This window comes from Pelophylax lessonae, assembly GCF_965119305.1.
Source record: "Pelophylax lessonae genome assembly, chromosome: 5".
NCBI lineage: Eukaryota > Metazoa > Chordata > Amphibia > Anura > Ranidae > Pelophylax > Pelophylax lessonae.
Genome location: NC_138772.1, coordinates 231,854,758 through 231,871,184, shown reverse-complemented (window position 1 = coordinate 231,871,184; position 16,427 = coordinate 231,854,758). Strand labels below are relative to the sequence as shown.

Here is a 16,427-nt window from a genome sequence, read left to right as displayed (position 1 = left end):
CCCTGGTTTGTTGGCTTCGCTCTCCAGCACTTCTTTAGGGAAAATCCTTTCCTACCCTGTACTGGACGGTTGTCACCACGGATGCCAGCCTATCTGGATGGGGAGGCATCTTTGCCACGGATTGTGCTCAAGGGGTCTGGAAGAGTCCAGGCTACCGATCAATGTACTGGAGCTCTGAGCGATCAGGCTTTTCCTGGGTCATTGGACAAATCGTCTCCAGGGATGTCCGGTACGGATTCAATGGGACAATGCCACGCCCATGGCCTATGTCATTTACCAAGGGGGCGCAAGAAGTGTTCTGGCAGCGCAGGAAGTAGCCGGCATTCTTATGTGGGTGGAACGGTTAGTTCCAGCCATCTCTGCTGTACACATTCCAGGAGTGGAAAATTGGCAGGCGAACTATCTCATTTGACAGGGGTTAGACCAAGGACACTTCACCCGGAAGTGTTCCGTCGGTTGTGCCTCAGGTGGGGGACTCCCGAGGTGAATATGTTGGCCTCTCGCCTCAACAGGAAAGTTCAGAAGTTTGTGGCACTGTCTCGGGACCCTCTAGCCGATGCCACAGACTCCTTAGTGGCTCCCTGGAATCATTATCGTCTGATATATGCCTTTCCTGCTCTCAAGCTTCTGCCGCGACTCCTGCGCAGGATCGAGGCAGAAGGATTCCGGTCTTCCTAGTAGCTCCAGACTGGCCTCGCCAGCCTTGGTACGCTGATCTGGTATGGCTGGTCGTCGATGTTCCCTTGGAGACTTCCTCTCAGGGAAGATCTGCTGTCTTAAGAACTGATCTTCCATCCTGCTTTACAGTTTCTGGTTTGACGGCCTAGCTGTTGAAAGCCAGGTGCTGAAGGATAGAGGGTTGTCTGAACCAGTGATTCCAATGCTTTTAAAAGCTAGAAAATCTTATTCAAGGAAGATACTTGTACTTGGAAGACGTACATTGCGTGGTGTGGGTCTCTTGAAGTTCACCCTGGCTCCTTTTTGGTGACTCGGATCTTGACTTTCCTCCAGCGGGGGGTCGAGCAACGTTTGGCCTTGAGTAACATCAAGGGCCAGGTCTCGGCCTTGGTGATTTTCTTTCAATGTCTGTTGGCCTCCCACTCCTTGGTGCGTACCTTTTCTCCAGGGGGTGAGACACTTGGCTCCCCCCGGTGCATTCTTCTTTGTCGCCATGGGACCTCAATTTGGTGTTCAGTTCTTTAGAAACCTCCCTTTGAAAATATTTGGAGGATTCCTCTGCTTACGTTGTCCCAGAAGGTGGCCTTTTTGGTGGCTATTACTTCGGCGTGCAGGGTGTCTGAGTTGGCAGTGCTGTCTTGTCATTCACCTTATCTAGTGGTTCACAGGGATAAGGTGGTTCTTTGACCATGTCAGTCGTTCTTTCCAAAGGTTGTCTCTGATTTTCACCTGAATGAAGACCTTGTGCTGCCTTTCCTGTGTCCTAAGCCTAAGCATCCTAAGGAAGCTACTTTGCATTCCCTGGATGTGGTACAGGTAATCAGGGTGTATCTGGCAGCTACGGAGTCTTTAGGAGGTCAAGCTCACCGATTGTCCTCACGGATAGACCTTGCAAAGGGGCTGGCTGCTTCTGTTGCGACCATTTCCAGATGGATCAGGCAGACTGTGGTTCAGGCTTATTCTATTAAGAGTCTGGTTTCTCCTTTCCCTGTTAGGGCTTACTCTACTTGGGTGCTTAGATCCTCCTGGGTCTTCCATCATCAGGTGTCAGTAGTGCAAGTTTGCAAAGCAGCCACTGGTCTGCTGTACACACATTCACAAAGTGTATGTATTGGCATCTGTGTATGCTTCTTTTGGCTGCAAAGTTTTGCAGGCTGCTGTTCAGAGGTATAATGTAAATAGCCACAAGGGGAAGGGGATAGGCTACCTATAGCGCTTGCTGAGGATTTAAAATAAATATAATTAAAGTGCTGTCAGTGTAACAAATGTTATAGGATGAGGTGAGTACATCCGTAGTGCTGAATGTATATAAAAGTGCTGATCAAATAAATATATACAGATATGATGGACACACCTACAGTGCAATAATAAAAATGGATACCTAATACTAATACATAAATCAGCAAATGAGATACAGCAAATAAATACAAATAAAAATAATATATATTTCATAATTTATAGTTCATAGATGACTTGTAGTGTGAATCTTTTTGATAATTCCTGGGTGCAATAAAGTGCAGGTGCTCTGTGCTCAATTCCAAACGGTCTCGTGATGGTACTCTCTCCACCGTGGGTAATATTGAGAAAACACACTCACCAGAAAAAGAGGGTCTTAAATACCATATAGTATTAAGACCACCAGGGCTTGTTTACCACCTGGGTCAGAGGAAATCCCAACAAGGGATGTTGTGCCTTGATCTTTAGTAATGGCAGCTCCTAATCCCTTCGATCTATGCGTCCGGGCGGTTTATGGAATAAAAAAAGGGGGCTCCAGATAGTGTGTTATCGTTTTAAAAAAGGTTTTATTGTTGTCCACAAGGTTAAAAACCTGTAACCAACTGGTGTCAAGAGTGCCATAGAATTTAAAGTGAAACTTTTTTTTGCGCCTTTCTTGCAAAGTAAAAACGCGGTAAAAACATATCAGTGTGAAAGGGCCCTTAGACCTAAAGCATAACTAAACCCAAGGACAAAAATTCTACAATAGGTACAGTACATAGTTAGGTTGACATCGAAAAAAAAAAGACACAAGTCCAGCTAGTTGAACCAATAGAAAAAAAAAAATAGAAAACCCTCATATACACAATTGCATTCCCACAGTTGATCCATAGGAAGGCCCCTGGATAAATTGCCAGAGTGAGGCCCAGGTGGAGAGAGGTCTCCTTGCTTGATGTCCCCCTCACTGCACTGCTGCACTGTTGGTCCTGAGCTGCGGCTAGACCTCACCGCCCCTGTCCTGGAGCCCGAAACCCTCACTGTGCCTGTGTTGAGGAATTAACTCCCCCTTTCCTACCCCGGTCATTACCTGTATGCTGGACTTACCCTGTGTGCCCTGACATTGGCACTGCATGCTGGCTTAACCCTTACCTCCCTGGATCTTTACCTGTGTGCTGGACTTGCCGTGCCTTACACTGAGCCACTCGGACCCCCCCAGTCTGGTGTAGTAGTCTGCCCTCATTGCTGGGCCACCGTACGTGAACTATCTGTGTGGTGTTATATTGCTACCTGGAGGACTAGAGAGTATTTCTTTTTCTTGTGCTTGCTTTACAGTTGCTGGCTTTAATGTCTTGGTTGTTGGGGGTTGTGATTCCCACGCTGTTAAAAGCTAGAAAATCTACCTCTAGGAAGATTTATCATCGCGTCTGGAAATCGTACATTGCGTGGTTTGAGTCTCTGGGGGTTTCCCTCTGTTCGTTTTCAGTGGCTCGAATTTTGGCATTTCTTCAAAGAGGTGTGGAACAGCGGTTGGCCATGGGTACCATCAAGGGCCAGGTTTCAACCTTGGCGATTTTCTTTCAATGTCCCTTGGTTACGCACTCTTCGGTTCGCACTTTTTGTTCAGGGGGTTTGCCACTTGGCTCCCCCAGTGCGGTTTTTACATTTTCCATAGTTGCTTAGTAAGGTTGAAGAAAGACAACAGTACATCCAGTTCAACCCGTGTTGGTTTGTGTGAGAGCGTGTAAAAAATAATTTCCCATATCCCTGTATATTGTGTCCGCTAACATGCATGTCCAAGAGTCTTTTAAAACTATCCATAATTCCTGCTGACACCACCGATTGTGGAAGCGAGTTCCACACTCTTACCAACCTGACATTGAAAAACCCCCTACGCAGCTTAAGGTTAAACCGCTTCTCTTCCAGTCTCATTGTGTGGCCCGATGTTCTTTTACACTCCCTGGGAGTGAAAAGTTTCATACTTACGCTGGGATCTCCCTTGAGATATTTGTATATCGCTATCATATCTCCTCTCACGATTGACTTCTCCAGGGAGAACAAATTTAGCTCTTGTAGTCGTTGCTCATAATAGAGGTCCTCCAGTCCCCATATTAATTTTGTAACCCTTCTCTGGACCCTCTCCATCCCCAGCACATCCTTCCTGAGGATTGGTGACTATAACTAGAGGGAATACTCCAGATGTGGCTGAACCAGAGTTTTTAAAGTGGCACAATTATCATTTTATCTCTGGAGTAAATTCCCTTTTTAATGCATGATAATATTATGCTGGCTTTGGTTGCTGCAGCTTGGCATTGCATGCTATTGCTCAGTCTGTCTTCTATGAGGACCCCCAGATCCTTCTCCCTCCTGGAATCCCCTAGGGTTCCCCCCCCCAATGATTAACTTATGTTTATATTTTGAACCCCCATGGGATCTCAACTTGGTTCTATCGGTTCTTCAGAAACTGCCTTTCGAAAATATTTGTGAGATTCCTCTGCTAACATTGTTTCAGAAGGTAGCTTTCTTGGTCGCTATTACTTCTGCACATCGGAGCTGGCTGCTTTGTCTTGTCGTTCACCTTATTTGGTGGTTCACAGCGATAAAGTGGTGCTTCGCCCTTGTCAGTTGTTCCTTCCTGAGGTAGTCTCTGGTTTCCATCTGAATGAAGATATTTTGTTGCTTCCCTGTGTCCTAAGCATTCTAAGGAGATTGCCTTGCATTCTCTGGATGTGGTTCAGGCGATCACGGTGTACCTGGCGGCAACCGAGTCGTTTAGGAAATCCTCAAAAGAGAAGCTGTTCACTTGTGTACTGTCTGTAAATGTGAAATGTTCTGTATGACTGTTGCATATTCAGCCAGTAGGTTAAGCTTGTAATGATCTTCCTTTGACTGTTCTTTGGGTCACATGGCTACAGTGGCTAAGAGATTACCATCTTTGGACTGTTTCTGGCACTACACCTGTCCATTCTGTAGCCTGCATAGCTGAAACTTCAAAAACAGATTAAAATGTCCCAGCACCCTTACCAGCTAGTCTGCAAACAAACCAAATTCACCCTGTCTAATAATTCACATTGAAAACAGAGGTTTTAGTTGTGTGCATTTGAAAATATATGTGGAATCTGCTGTGCCCACATCAAGCCTGCTCTGTGTACTGCGGTCCTAACTATATTTTTGAGATTCTACAAATTGGAGCATATATACTGTAGAAGTAGATAAAGGGCAGGTTCGCCTGGAGGGAGCCCACTTCTCCTTAAAGGCACAGGTACACGCAGCAATAGCACAATGGCGGCTGTAGGCAACCAATGTATCCACATACCTGAAAATTGTTTATAGAGTATGTATATTGCAGCTTACCTGTCCTTAGATATGGTGGCAATCATTTTTTCTCTTATTTCACATATGAGGTTGTGAGTTATGCGCATGCTCCCAGTGCACTGACTGAGCTGTCACAGACTGAAAGCGAGTCAGCAGAACAGATTCCAGATCATGTGAACACTGTGAGAGTCAATTACAGTGGCCTTTCAGTAAAGGGGTTAGGGAACACATTTATTGAGTAGTTTCTGCACTATTGGCAACTTCGGGGGGGGGGGGGGGACCCGGGGGACCCGCACAGATGGCTATGAAATCGCCCCCCCCGAAGTCAGACTGAAAATGGCCATTTGATTTCAAACCGGCCTCAATGTGAACCTAGGCTAACCTCTGTTAGGTTTAAGTTACTGTAGGGTTAATTTACTAAAACTAGAGCGTGCACAATCTGGTGCTGGTAGCCAATTACCTTCTTATGTCAGCTTCTTCAATGAAGTTTAGACAAAAAAAAAACCTGGAAGCTGATTGATTTTGATGCAGAGATGCACTAGGTTTTGCACTCTCCAGTTTTAGTAAGTCAACCCCATTGTGTTAAAGCCAAATCCTTAGAGATTGCAAAATTCTCTGTTTATTGTAGCTAAACCAGTTAACAGTAATTTCTTAGCTGAATGGGCTGGGATAGTGGAAAGTGCTACAGCTTTCATAAACGTGGTAAGAAGAGGCAGTATTTCTTTCAACTCTACAATTTAGAAAAAATGTAATGATACCAGGTAGCAGTGAACTGGGCTTTGTCACTCAGTGGCACTATAATAGGTATTTTATAAAGTGGTAGCAACATTTTTATAAGTAGGTTTCAGGTTTACCTTCAGTTAGCATACTCTTTATAATTGTGGTTATTGCTAAAGAATCACATCCTGAAAAGCAGAAGAGTCACTAACAAATCTATACAAGAGAGTTGTTTTGACTATTTTTTAAATAAACTGTGATGAAAAAGCCAGGTGGCATCTTCTGTTTACAGTGAAACACAATTATCTAAATAATTAACTTCATTATAGGACACATCTGGATATAGTCAATCTAATGATGTTGATCTAGATAGAAGGTAATGTTTTATACATATGTTAATACGCAGTTTAGAACAATTTCCCACAAACTTTTCAAGCAAAGGTGCAGATAACGATAATTCAAACGGTGCTCAAGTGAGTGGCCAGACCCTCTAGGTTCCCTACTCACCACAGATATGAGTCTCATGCGCTTGATAGGTATATAGGCATAGGTAACCAGGCTCTTTGATTGGAATGGATCCAGGAATAGGGATGCCTTATGAAGGATTGCCCTGAAATAGGTCTCCGTTACTCCCAGGCAAGAAAACAAAAAGGACCAATAGTGTAGTATGTATAGGTAATTTTAATTCCCCAAAATCAAAGAAACATACTTACAAGATGTAAAAATAAAACCCGCAGTGAAAAATGAACATCAATGGTGGTGGACGCCGCTATTCTCGTGCGTTCCACTGTCAATCCAGGAAGCGAACCGGAAGTGACGATGCGTACCAGCCGTACCGGAAGTTGCATCAACGTGTTTCGCCCGCCTACTGGGCGTTTTCAAAGACTTTTTTTTTTTACTGACAATTTTGACTGACAATTTTGACTGACAATTTTGACTGACAATTTTTAAAGACAATTTTTTTGTACTGAAAAGGAGTGGCCCCGTCTGCGACGTGGGTCCTTACCCTTGTTAGCCTGTGGGAGAAAGGTAATCTTACCCCCTGTGAGACCTTTAATAATGTCATCCAGGGTAGCCCCAAACAGGCGATCTCCTTGAAAAGGCAGATCAGTCGAGGCCTTCTTTGAGGTCTGATCCGCAGACCAGCACTTTAGCCAAAGTATACGTCGGAGGACCAATGCCGAAACCGACAGTCGGCCCAAAATGGGAGCAGCATCCAGCGTGACATTGCAAACAAATTGTAGCCCCTGCACCAACTGGTCCAACAGTTCCGCAAAGACAGGGGGAAGTTGTTTTCCCTCCAGGTCATGGCGTAGCAACTTAGCCACTTCAGTCAAGGCTTGTGAGACAAGGGCAACTATAAACACCGGTCTTAGTGCAGACCCCGCCACGGAGTACATATTGCGGGCCACAGACTCCGCCTTTCTACCCACTGGAACCTTAAAGGACGGGAAATCCTCCACTGGGATCATGGTAGCTTTATTCAGCCTTGAGGCCGTAGGTGGCACAGTCCACTTCTTTAAAAGGGACTCCTCAAAAGGGTAGCATCTTGCAATCTGCCTAGGCACCCCAGGGGAATGCTTTGGGCGGTCCCATTCTTTTTTGAGCATGTTGTCAAAATACCCGGGAAAGGGAAAAACCTTTGCCGCTCTGGATGGCTTGTGAGTGCCAAACGTAACCTGCGCCTCATTCGCAGTCGCAGCTGCGTCCTCCATTTTTAGGGTCTCACACACACAGATACAACCAGTGCATCCACCAGTGCCTTTTTCTTGCATGGTGGCGGAGGTAGAGAGGTCATCCTCACTGTCAGAGGAGACAGGGCGCAAGGTAGTCTATCTATGGACAACTGTGAATTGGAAAGCCCTGCGGCCTCCTTGAGGGGGTCAGGTGGGGGACACATGTTCTGCAGGGTCCATGTTGCACCAGGGGAACCAGTCAGCAAAAAGTTGAGAAAATGTATCTTTTTTTTTTTTTTTTACGTCCGACCGTGCTACAGCGCCCCCAGGATGTCCTGCAGAGCGCACGGAAGACCCCCAGCAGAGTGAGAAAGAGACCCCCAGACTCACCACCCTACACCAAAAATCTATGTTTTCATGTATGTCTGTTCCACATACTTATACATTTCTTCTTTTTTAACTAATTTTTCTAATAAAAACTAAACTTTTTATGACGCATTGTCCTGTCGTTGTGCCAACAAAGTCCAATTACCTTCACCTCCTCTTTTGATACTCATAACTAGGACGAGGCATAGAATTACTCTAGTGTCCACAGTGTCATCCTGTGGTGACACAAATATTTCTAAAAAAAAAAGTCCCTCGGGGGTCAGTCGATAAGGCAAAGTCCTTCAAGGCTTGGATCGCTTATAGGCTCATCTTGGGGCGGTACAGAACATGGTACAACAGGGAGTAATAGTTCCGGTTCCGTGTGTTCAAGGCTTTTATTCAACCCTGTTTGTGGTCCACAGAAAGGAGGGCAAGGTGCGTCCAATCCTGGACCTGAAGGCACTGAATTGCTTTGTGTGAGTTCAAAAATTTAAGGTGGAATCCGTTCGCACGGTGGTGGCTTCCCTACATCAGGGGGATTTCCTGGCCTCCATAGACAACAAAGAGGCCTACCTTTAGATCCCAATATGTGCAGGACATCAACGGTTTCTGCGATTTGCCGTCGGAGAGGATCACTATCAGTTTGTGGCGTTACCCTTTGGTCTCGCCTCTGCTCCTCGGGGCTTCACAAAGGTGTTGGCTCTGGTCCTGGCGCTGTTACGACAGCGGGGGATATCAGTCCTGGGTTACCTGGACGATCTGCTTCTCCGTGCGGAGTCTCTCATGGTGCTGGTGACAAATTTGGAGATCACCATGAGAACTCTGGAGGAGTTCGGGTGGATTCTGAACCTTCAGAAGTCGTTCCTGGTCCCTTCCATGAGACTGGACTATCTGGGTCTGACTTTGAACTCGTCAGGGTGTTTCTTCCTCCGGAAAAACTCCAGAAACTACAGACTGCGATTCGGCTGTTGCTGTCCAGTAAATGGTCATCCCTTCGGACCTGTATGAGAGGTCTGGGACTGATGGTGTTGTTCTTCGAGGCGGTCCCCTTCTCTCAATTTCACACGAGAATCCTTCAGAAGGAAATCCTTCTCAAATGGAACAACAATCCAAATTCCCTCAGATCCAGCGGAGCCAGGTGACCAGGGAGTCCCTGATCTGGTGGTTTCGGTCCCCGATGCTCAAACAAGGAAAATCCTTCCTTCCTATATATTGGACAATTGTCATCACGGATGCCAGTCTGTCCGAGTGGGGAGTGGTTCTCGGCAGGTTTTCTGCTCAGTGAGTCTGGTCCCTGGAAGAATCCAGGTTACCGATAAATGTACTGGAGCTGAGAGCGATCAGGCTTTCAGGTTTGTCCAGTGCATATTGAATCGGACAATGCCACTGTCGTGGCTTATGTCAATCACCAAGGGGGTACCACAATTGTCCTTGCGGCCTTGGAAGTGGCCGGCATCCTCCGATGGGCGCAATGCTTTGTTCCAGCTCTCTCCGCTGTTCACATTTCAGGAGTGGAAAATTGGCAGGCGGATTTCTTCAGTCGACAGACCTTGGATCAAGGGGAATGGTTTCTCCATCTGGAGGTGTTCCAGCAGTTGTACCTTCATTGGGGCACACTGGATGTAGATCTGTTGGCGTCTTGGATCAACCCAAAAGTGCAAAGGTTTGTGGTCTGTTCTCGGGACCCTCTGGCAGACGCCACGGACGCGATGGTGGACCCGTGGGGTCAGTATCAGCTGATGTATGCCTTTCCTCCTCTCAAATTGCTGCCAAGACTTCTTTGCAGGATCGAGGCGGGAGGGATTCCGGTCATTCTTGTTGCTCCGGACTGGCTTGCCAAGCTTGGTACGCAGACCTGGTCAGGCTAGTTGCAGACGCTCCTTGGGGACTTCCTCTCAGGGAGGATCTACTGTCTCAAGGGCCAATCGACTTCTAGGAAGATCTATCATCTTACATGGAAGTCGTATATTGGGTGGTGTGAGTCTCTTTGGATTCCCCCTCGCTCTTGCTCGTTGGCTCGGATCTTGGCTTTCCTTCAACGGAGATTTGATCAAAAGTTAGCCTTGAGTACTATCATGGGTCAGGTTTCGATCTTGGCAATTTTCTTCCAAAGGCCACTGGCCACCCATTCCCTGGTGTGTAGCTTTATCCAGGGGGTGTGACACTTGGCACCTCCGGAGCGACCTCCACTGCTTACCCTATCCCAGAAGGTGGCCTTCTTGGTGGCTATTACTTCTGCGTGCAGGGTGTCGGAACTGGCGGCGTTGTCCTGTCATTCTCCCTATCTGGTGTTTCACAGGGATAAAGTGGTAGTTCATCCAGGTCCGTCCTTCCTTCCGAAGGTGGTTTCTAGTTTTCACTTAAATGAGAACATTCAGTTGGTGACAGTGCTTAATGCTTCCACTCTTCTAGAAGCGGCCGTGGTTCAATCCCTGGAGGCACTTACGTTTCTTGTCTTCAGAGGCCCCCATTACCCATATGACTTGACCCCTTCCATGCAAACGACTCTCCGGGCCTGGAGGGCTGGGATGGCCTATGAAAATTATCCTAAATCAGCGATATCCCTGAATGCCCCTCTATGGCTTAATCCTACTCTTTTTCATTTTTATACGATCCCGGAACCTTATGCATGGTCTAAATACGATCTAAAAACAGTCTCTCAAATAGTGTCACAATAATCATTAGTCCTTTTTTTCTATCTTAATTCCACTTATAACATTCCAACGTATTATTTATTTCAATATTTACAAGTCTCCCATGCCTTCAAAGCTCAGTTTTCACACTCTCCAGGTCACATTTCACAATCTACCCTGAAAGGGGATGCTTTGCTTGGAGTGCGGGGCTAAGCCCTCCTTCCGTCTCTATTGCCGTCTGATCTCTGTGTCCCTGCACCCTCTAGCAGGACTTCGATCTCGCTGGCAACAGGACATTCTGGAACTTGATGACGAGAATTGGGATGATATCTGGGATTTCCCCTTTAAGATCTTGGTCTCCTTGCGAGACCGCCTCGTTCAATTTAAAATAGTTCATAGGGCTTATTTTACCCCTTACAGACTCCATAAAATAAATCCTTCCTATTCTTCTGACTGTTGGAGATGTGGGACCACTCCGGGAGATTTCTCCCATGTTTTTTGGTCTTGTCCGAAAATAGTCTGTTTCTAAAGTGAGATTTTAGATTTAATTAATTTAGTCACGTCTCTTTCCATTAGACCTACAATGGAGGCCTGTATATTGGGAATGGTTGAACCCTTGTCACCGACTGGAATGGAACGCACTTTGATTGGCCTTCTTCTTTTCTATGCCAGAAAATCTATTACGATGCAGTGGAAACTACCTTTTCCGCCCTCCCTTTCTTTCTGGAAACCGCTTGTAAATAAAAATCTACCACTATATGAAGACGCATACACTCACAGGCGATGTCCGAAAAAATATGATAAAGTATGGTATAAGTGGCTAGCGGAACCTTCGACAGCTTCAGATATATCCTTGGATACTTGAGCTCATGGATGGCTTCTTTTTTTTTTTTTTTTTCTCATGTCATTCCTCAGCTCTTTTCAATATTTTCTTTTTTTTTCGCTCGTCTGTACTTGACCCATTAATGTATGTATCATATAATTGTATAATTGGTCCTTTTTGGCGTTGCTGCACTGTTAGAGGCCGTTCACACTGGGGCGACCTGTCAGGCGACCTGGTCGCCTGACAGGTCGCCGTAGGTTGCTTTCCATAGAGAAGCTGTGGACCCGTTCTAATAGGAGCGACACAAGTCGCTCCGACTTAGAAAAAGGGTCCGGAGCTTCTTTGGGGCGACCTGGAGCGACCTGCATTGACTTCAATGATATGAAGCCCGTGCCGGCCGCTCCGAGGTCGCGGTGCGAGCAGCGCACCGCGACTTCACAGGTCGCCCCGGGAAGTAGCGTCGCCCCAGTGTGAACGGGGTCTTACATATTGCCCATTTCTTTTTGTTTGTTTGTTGAAGTTTTGTTTTGTATTGTAGTTTGTTTTCTATTAATAAAAGAAGAAAAAAGATTTTTCCAAAAAAAAAAGAGGACATTAAGTTACCCTCTTTGTGTCCTAAGCCTAAACGTCTTAAGGAAATTGCATTACATACTTTGGATATGGTTCAGGCACTCAGGGTGTACTTGGCGACTACTGAGTCTTTTCAAAAGTCAGATTTGCTCTTTGTACCCACGGATGGCCCAAAGAAAGGGCTGCCTGCGTCTGCTGCAACTATTTCCAAGTGGATCAGACAGACAGTTGTGCAGGCTTATTCAATTAAGGGTCAGGTTCCACCTTTCCCTGTCAAGGCGCACTCTACTCGGGCGCTTAGTACTTCTGGGATTTTCGCCATCAGGCATCTGTGCTTCAGGTTTGCAAGGCGGCTACCTGGTCTTCTGTTCATACTTTTACAAAGTTTTACAAGGTGGATGTGCTGGCATCTGCTGATGCCTCTTTTGGTCGCAAAGTTTTGCAGGCTGCCGTTTAAGGGTGTTTTCACCCCCCCCCCCTTTGAGGGTGTTTAATGTTTTTTTTTCAGGTAGGTCTCATCTTGTTCTGACGAGTCCTATGTTGCCTGGTTGGCTAAGGTTTAGCCTTGGGGAATTATTTTTCTGCTGTTCCCACGCCTCATTTTTATTGCACTGCTTTGGGACGTCCCTACTGATATGAAGATCAGAGACTGCGTCCGTCAAAGAACGATAGAGAAAATTGGATTTTTGTCTTAAAATATTGTCGTAAAATCCTTTTCTCTGAGTTCATTGACAGACGCAGTACTCGCCCCTCTATTTGAGTTGGGTTGGTATTATTTTCTTTGACACTGCTGTGATACAAAACTGACATCCTATAGCAGGGAGAGAGTGTATACCCCCTGGGACTGCTCATAGGCGTAGCCAGAACTTTTTCTGCCTAGTGTCCTACTCCTGTAGGGGGCAGTATAACCCTACTGATATAAAGATCAGAGACTGCGTTCATCAATGAACTCAGAGAAATTGATTTTACGGTAAGGCAAAATCCAATTATATTTATTAATCATTTTATTATTGTTCTCAGAAGGCCATTCCTGCCCTCCACAATCATGAAACAAAATGCATTCCTCTCGTTATTCCATGCGATCAGCAGCAGGGTACCCATGTCACAGACACCTGGTTAAGGCAAACCAGGCAGGGATCGCATTAATTGTTCACTATACACTTGGTAAAACTGGCAGCTGTTAAGGATAAAGCAAGGGTGATTCCTGTCTGATGGTTGATGTTACCATCTCTGTCACTTCTATTCCTTCCTCATTGTCCTCATCCTGTGACTCCTGACACTCTTCTCAAATTTTAATTTGTTAAAGGAAAAGCCAAGACACTGACCCTCGCTGTTGGTGCTGCTGTTTAAGGCTGTGCAAAAAGCCATGGTGGCACATTTTTTGTTTCCCTTAGTCAAATCTGGTGCTACTGCCCAATTTTTTACCCACCCACTCACCCATAACTGAGGTTGGTAACACTTAATTGCCTATACTTTGTTTTAAAATTTGACTACTGTTGTTAAGTGCTACTATTCTGTAGTGCTATTGTGACCATCATTTGTGGAAACTACAAAGACCCACTACTCAAACTAAACTGCAATTATATGGTTAGTTATGGAACACACAGACACCGTGCAATGCAATACAATAAAACTACAGCCAGGGGAATAAAAGATGAACATTAGTGAGGTGTTTCTGGCAGATGTTATTCCATAAATGAAACTAATCTTGGTAAATAAAAATTGATAGCAAGTACAGTTTTTCAGTAGAATGAACATTAGAAGTATCTTTTGGCAGCAAATTTTTGTTCTTTTGTGGTGCATGTGCAGTGTACAATCTAGAGATCGACCGATTATCAGCAACACCGATATATCGAGGGCCGGTATGCACTTTCCCCAATATATCGAATCGACCTTAATGATTTACCGATATTGCCGATATTTTCGTGACGTCATTGCGTATGTTGCGCGCACACGCTCTGCCTCCCACGCCTGCGTGGCCCATACGTGACGTCATATCACCGCACGCTGCACACATTCTCTCCCCTAAGACCACCTCCCACGCCTCGGATAGCCTCGTGTTCAGCCAGGTACAGTCCAGTCTGGTCACGGTGCCAACCATCCACCCACAGGCCCTGGCCTCAACCACTCACCACAGGGTGCCAGCCATCCGACCAACAACCGAACAGGGTGCCAGCCGTGCCAGCATCCAGCCACAAGCACCACACACAGTGTTCCAGCAAGCCAGCCACACACAACAGGCCAGGGTGAGTGAGTGACACCAAGCCAGCCACCCACACAACAGGGTAACCCCAAGCCAGCCACCCACCGCAGTGTTCCAGCAAGCCAGCCACCCACCGCAGTGTTCCAGCAAGCCAGCTACCCACCGCAGTGTTCCTGCAAGCCAGACACCCACAACAGGGTGACATCAAGCCAGCCAGCCAGCCACCCACCACAGTGTTCCTGCAAGCCAGCCACCCACAACAGGGTGACACCAAGCCAGTCACCCTGCCACCACAGTGTTCCAGCAAGCCAGCCAGCCAGCCACCCACAACAGGGTGCCAGCAAGCAAGCCACCCACACTGCCAGGTGTCAGCCACCAACCCACAACAGGGTGCCAGTGAGAAACACACACTGCCAGGTGTCAGCCACCAACCCACAACAGGGTGCCAGCCAGCCACCCAAACTGCCAGGCATCAGCCACCGGCCCAGAAGGGTGCCAGCAACTCGGCAAGCCACCCACACTGCCAGGCGTCCGTCACCAACCCACAACAGGGTGCCAGCAAGCAAGCCACCCACACTGCCAGGCGTCAGCCACCGACCCACAACAGGGTGACAGCAAGCGAGCCACCGACCCACAACAGGGTGCCAGCAAGCAAGCCACCCACACTGCCAGGCATCAGCCACCAATCCACAACAGGGTGCCAGCAAGCAACCCACACTGCCAGGCGTCAGCCACCAACCCACAACAGGGTGCCAGCAAGCAACCCACACTGCCAGGCATCAGCCACCAACCCACAACAGGGTGCCAGCAACTTCAGCAAGCCATTTTTTTTTTTTTATCTTTTTTGTGTCTTTCAAATAGAAATGGAGATGGATGAGGAGAGAAAAAGTAAAGTGTGGTCTGGGACTATTTCTTGTCTCAACCTTCTCCAGGAAAAGCAGCAGTGTGCAACACATGTACAAACAACATAAGAACAGGATCAGTAACTGCAAAAAACAAAAATATGTCAAATCTTTGGGCCCATCTAAGAGTTCATCATATTGAATTATATCATGCAGCACAGAAAAAAACAAATGAATATCAATGTGATTTTGAAATACCTCCTCCACTATCCCAGGCAATAATAACAGATATGTTTCAGAAACAAATGTTTCAGACATGTGTCACTGTCTAGATTCAGATGGAAGATCCCAACTGCTGGACAGAGTAATCACAGAGATGATTGTCACTGATAACCAGCCATTTACAATGGTGTCTGACTCAGGATTTAAGCGGTTGATGTCCATACTTGAGCCAAGCTACACACTGAAGAGTGAAAAGTATTATCGAACAGAAATGCTGCAAAAGATTCACCAAAAGGTCGTTGACAAAGTAAAGACTATGCTGCAACCAGAGAATGCTGGCAACTCTCACATTCATGACTGACTACTGGTCAGGACAAACAGAGTCAGGCGAGTCACTAATGATGCTTACATGCCACTTCATTGACAGTGGAAGGCAATTGGTGTTGGATACAAAAGTGATGCAAGAATCCCACACTGAGTACAGTAGAGAAATGTTTCTAGACATGCTTGAAGATTGGGGAATCGACAAAGACAGAGTGATGCTTGTGCTACTTCGAGACAGTGTTGCAACCTGCGGAAAGGAAATAGGCTTGATGATATGTCATACCTCAGTGTCACGGCACACAACACCCTCCAACTTTCAAATGATGGTCTGTCAAGCCAAAGAGCTTTGGTTGATATATGTTTTGAGAAGCATGAACAGATTAAAAATGTGCTTGCAAGTCTTTTGAATCCTCAACACAAGAACAATGCTTTCTCTTCTGATGATGTATTGGCAAAGGCAAAACAATGGCTGACAGAAGATATTCAACAGGAGGTTCCTGCCGAAAAGACAAGTCCAGATCACTATTTTGATCATATGAAAGAGCAGCATACTGCAAAAAAACGAAAAATACAGAAAAATACGTCTATGAACAGAAGAGAATCTTCTTCATTGTGGTCGAATTGATCAGGACATTTTCAGTGTTTTATTGGGGCCTCATGCAGAGGATTCTAGCAATTTTGCACTGACTGCAGTAATTGCAGTGAGTGCCCTACTGCAGAGGTAGTCCACTGACTCCAATCCAATCCACTGTCTAGCTGTTGCCTAGTTTTTTTTTCTAGAAGTTTAGCACTGACTTCAGTAGTTGCAGTGAGTGCCCTACTGCAGAGGTAGTCTACTGACTCCAG

At 46.2% G+C, this 16,427-nt stretch overlaps 1 protein-coding gene across 1 annotated transcript in view; it reads left to right on the top strand.

Annotated features, from left to right (window-relative positions):
- TNS3 (tensin 3) overlaps positions 1 to 16,427 on the top strand; it is a 504,601-nt gene that overhangs the window by 194,471 nt on the left and 293,703 nt on the right. The window lies entirely within an intron of this gene.